Consider the following 4992-nt stretch of genomic DNA (forward strand, 5'->3'; position numbering starts at 1 on the left):
GATTTGCACCCTGTCCTATATTTTTTTTACAATTTCAACCCTAACCTCTTTATTCCCTTGCAAAACAATAAAACCACCATTTATATAAATTTTTCATAAGGGCAAAATAGGAAATGCAAATAAAAAATAAATAAAATAATGACATAAAATAAATAAAGAGAGATTAAATAAAAAGGAGTTGGTTTGGTTACCAAAGCAAAGACCAGTCAATAGTCATACTAATCTTCTCTTTGCTTCATCACCTAGAGCATATCGACAAGCTCAAGACCAAAGCAAATGATCAGTCACAATTATCTTCTCTTTCCTTTCACCTCGCCTAAAATGGACAAGCTCAATAAATCAGTCATTTTCTCAAGTGACCAAGATGTGTTTCCATATCTCTTTAACAGAAATGGTGTTAAGATTTATGCATCTCGTCGATCTTTATAAGCTTAATCTTCCAAAACGCCCCATATTTTCTCTGATTTCACCTTGTTAAAGCCTTCGCCGTTTACTTCTTCACGTCGTTCCTGGTGGATCCATTTCGGAGGTCAGTTTTTCTATATTCAGCTAGTTCGTCTTTTTTACTGTCTATTCTTTTGCAAAAAAAATAAAATAAAATTGGGACAGTCATTAGAGAATCTCTGTTTTGTATTGAAAGATAAATATAGCCCAGTAGTTTGAGATTGATGCTAGTATTTTTCGAAATGTAAATGTATATGTATATGGGCTCGTGTGTAATGTAGTTTTTGCTAATCGCTATTACTTAATATAGCACTATTCTTTATTGCTGTAAATTCTTGTGTAATGATCGTGTTCCTCTCTGATTGAGATGAAAATAGGATAAGGGTGTATATAGTTAAGCAATAAAGATAAGTCAAAAGGCTTCGAAGAGTACAAATACTAAAATTAAATTGTAAAGGTAAATGATAAACTTGACATTGAGAATCTCTTAGGAATAAATGATATATCCATTAAACAGCAAAAGAAGTCGTGATGAAATTAAATTTGTTCTTGCTGACAATTTCATATGCTAATTGCTTCTATTTTCTTCCACATCAAAACTCTTTTTCTTGGACTTCTCTATAGCACTTGTATTTTGAAGGGTTTGTAAGCTAATACAATTTTTTCCATTCCACATATACTTCTCAACATTTATCACAACGCCGCCAACTTGAGCTCGTGCAGACCTATGAGATGAATCATCCTCCGTTGGCCTTCTTGGCTGTAAAAAAAATAAAGAACGCAAATGTATTACCTATCTCTAAAAGTACTAAATCACCTATATTTAAAGTCCCATACATACATTGAGTTTAGAAGGTTCATTTATATGTCCAGTCCAATAAGTGGACTCAAAATTGATTTGTTTACTTGGGTGGGATGGACTTGTCGCATTTTGATACCAATCTTGAGTTGTTTGAGTAGTTTGAGGTAGAGTTGTTGAATTTGGGGAATTACTACTCTTCTTGCAAGTTGTTTTGTTGTGACCAGTTTGTAAGCACTTGCTACACCTCCCCAACTTCCCTTTCTTACTCAATTTGGTAGCATCATGCATTTCACTTGTTGCAACTTGTTTTTTCTTTTTCTCTCTTCTCTGTTTTTTCATCTCAACTGCTTTTCTCTTGGAGGCTTCAATTTCATCGGGCTCTTTTCTTCTATTTTTGTTCAACTTACTTTTCTTTGGCTCATAATTAGGAGGGTTAACGTCAGGTAGATCAGTAGGTTCCCACATGTCAGGTCCATCCATTGGAGCAATGACTGGCTCATAAATCCTCATTTGAGTAGTCTTCTTGTAACAATCATGTATAAAATTTTCTGGATTCTCTCTTATATGGAATATGCAGCTCATTGCATGTAAGCATGGGATTCCTGTAAGGTCCCATCCTCTGCATGAACAGGTTCTTCCACTCAAGTCTACACTAAATTGTTCACCATACATGGTCTTTACTTGAAATAAAAATTTTCCAGCCCAAGTAGGAATTGATGTAGCTGAGTCTTCCTTCACTTTTTCTATTAGTTTTCGGATTCGAGGGCATAAATTTCCTGTTATAGTAAAATATTGTTAGGATCATGTTAAATATTTTGTGCTTCAGAGAAGTTACAATAACAATATTACCTTGGTATTTGAGCAGGTCTTCCCTCTTTTGGTTCAGTTTCTTCATCAGGTATATTCTAATTCCTTCAAGTAGTCCAAGTATAAGTTTCTCCCTTGCCCTTAAAATGGGTTTTGTCCCATTGAATGCATCACAAATATTATTCAAAAGCATGTCACACTTTGTTGTTGTTCTAAAATGTGACTTGCTCCAGAATTTGGGTGGTTTATCGTTAAACCAATTTCTAGCTTCTTTGTCCTCCTTTTCTAGCATATACATCTCATATCTGTACTTACTTACATAAGTTGCCCTTGCAGCTTTCCAAACTCTTGTCTTCAACGATAAACCTTTTGGGCCAACGATAAAAAAAAGACATATTATTTGTATTTCTTATTTTGCCCTCATGAAAAATTTATATAAATGGTGATTTTATTGTTTTGCAAGGGAATAAAGAGGTTAGGGTTGAAATTGTAAAAAAACATAGGACAGGGTGCAAATCACAAAAAAGAATACACATTAGGGGTGCAAAATGCGACGGACTCGATTTTTACTGCTACTTCCTCACTTTTTTGATTTTATATCTGTACTCAGTCCTGCTATAGTCTACTGTTTTCATAATTCAGTCATGCTTACTCTATTTTAACACTTTAAATGATATTTTGGGCGGAGCATCATATTTTTACTGTGCCCGAGTGGCTTTTAGAGATTTTTGACTGAGTAGGGATGAGGGCCTGTGTTGTGAGGATTATTATGGGATCGGGCTGCACGCCGCAGCAGTGTTGTACTAATTATGATTATGAGGTCGAGGGCCTGAGTTGTACGCCATAAGGTAGCTTGATATGAGGCCGAGAGCCTATTTGATTATGCCACGAGATGGCTTGATATTGCGCTTGGGCCATAAAGGGCCCCTCTCGTAGTCTGTACACCCCAGTGAGTGCGGGTACCTAGTAAGATATGTGATATAGCCCGAGGGGCTGTGGTTGTTCCATGTTATTGGCCGAGGGGCTGATTTCTGTTGGTATTGTGCCCGAGGGGCTGAGTTTTATGTGTTTATCTTTTCTCGCTACTTTTTATTTACTTACTTAACTGTTATAAAGGTGTTTTAAAGAAGCTTATACTGAACTAAGGTGTTTTTATAAGATTTCACTATTTTATTGCATTGTATTGGTTTTACACTACCTCTTTATATCATGTTGTTCTGCTTTACGTGATTTATTATCACTCAGTCTTCATTTATTTTTATTACTCACTGAGTTGGAGTACTCACTTTACTCCCTGTACCCTGTGTGCAGATTCAGGAGCTTCGGGTCCCGCCAATGAAGGTTGATTGCTCCCAGCAGGCAATTTGGAGTCCACTAGGTAGTTGCTTGGCATTCGTAGCCCAGTGTTTCTCTCTACTATTTTACTTTCATTGTTCTAGTTCTGTAATAGATTGTATAAACTCTTTCATACTCTTAGACTTATGTTAGATGCTCATGATTAGTGACACCCGATGTAAAGTTGTGTTGGTTTCCGCAAATTGTACTAGTTCACTTTTATTTTGGAATTATTAGCATATTAATGACTTAAATTGTGTTATTATAGTTGTTTAAAATTAATTGGGTGTTGTGTCGGCTGGCCTTGTCTTCACGAGAAGCGCCATCACGACCGAGTCTGGATTTAGGGTCATGACACTGTTATACTTAGCCATGACGTTACCAGACATCTCTTTCAATGTTCAAACATTGAGTCAGTTCCTATAGAAGCCTAAAAAATCTCATATGGAAGCTGCACTTAGAATTGTAAGATATCTAAAGAAACAACCAGGAGAAAGAATTTCTCACGACCCAAGCCGATGGGTTGCGATAGGCACCTAGTACCTTACTCAACCGAGTACCAACATAGCGTATCTTTTCATGTCATACTATCATGAATAACTGAGCCGGAGAGGCTACCGTGAAATAGGTAGAATACAACAGGTAATGTCAACTTATACATAAGACATATGGGCCTTTAAGACCAAAATGGCCACTTGAACACTGGACATAGGCCGACAAGGCCATACAATCTTTTACATACATGACATCTGTCTACAAGCCTCTAAGAATACATAATTTTCATAAAGGTCGGGATAGAGTCCCGCCATGCCAAACAATACACATCTAACTCATACAAACCAAACAAGCAACTCCGAAGAAAATGGAGCACACCAATATCTTCCGTTGAGCTGATAGCCTACTTTGAGGGCTCTCGACTTGTCTATCAGGACCTGCGGGCATGAAATACAGCGTCCCCAGGCAAAAAAAGGACGTCAGTACAAATAATGTATTGAGTATGTAAGACATATAAATAAGTACATAACAGACATGGAGGAAATATATAGTAGATAACTCCACCTGTAAGTTTGAATAACTTTGTAAATCACGAAATGATTATAGTATCATGCATATGCGTATGAATGTCATGTCATGCATAGGTACATGTTTCATAACATCATTAGCCTCTGAGGGCATCCTATCATATCATCTCGGCCACTATTGGCAACATCATCAACATATACCAACTGATCAGGTGGTGGTGCGTATATAACGCTGTAACCTTTTTCCATATCCCATATACATATATCTACATATATACGCATATATAACGCCAACTAGTCATGGGTCAATGCACATGTATAAATGGGTGAAATGCATGAAAAATACGTAATAATCTCAATATTCCTTCCGGATAAACTTTTTCAACTGCGTATTATTCTGAGGCCCATGAACAGAAGATAATAATAATTCACATGGGGAATCAAGAATATAGACACCCCTAGTATTTCTATGAATAGAGTAATTTATGGAAACTGTGCGTTTGCTCGTTTCTTCTTTATAATTTGGACCACTCCGAAAGAAAGAATGGATGGCCTTAACATACCCGGAGTAGGGAAAATTTC

The 4992-nt window shown here is 36.6% G+C and overlaps 1 long non-coding RNA gene across 1 annotated transcript; it reads left to right on the forward strand.

Annotated features, from left to right (window-relative positions):
• The first annotated feature begins 202 nt into the window (after nt 1–202).
• On the forward strand, nt 203–3642 carry LOC104240640 (uncharacterized). The gene is made up of 3 exons (XR_714495.1): nt 203–529; nt 2112–2144; nt 3365–3642. It is a non-coding gene; the product is annotated as an uncharacterized lncRNA (long non-coding RNA).
• Nucleotides 3643–4992: the final 1350 nt, after the last annotated feature.

The sequence above is a fragment of the Nicotiana sylvestris genome, chromosome 6 (assembly GCF_000393655.2).
Source record: "Nicotiana sylvestris chromosome 6, ASM39365v2, whole genome shotgun sequence".
NCBI lineage: Eukaryota > Viridiplantae > Streptophyta > Magnoliopsida > Solanales > Solanaceae > Nicotiana > Nicotiana sylvestris.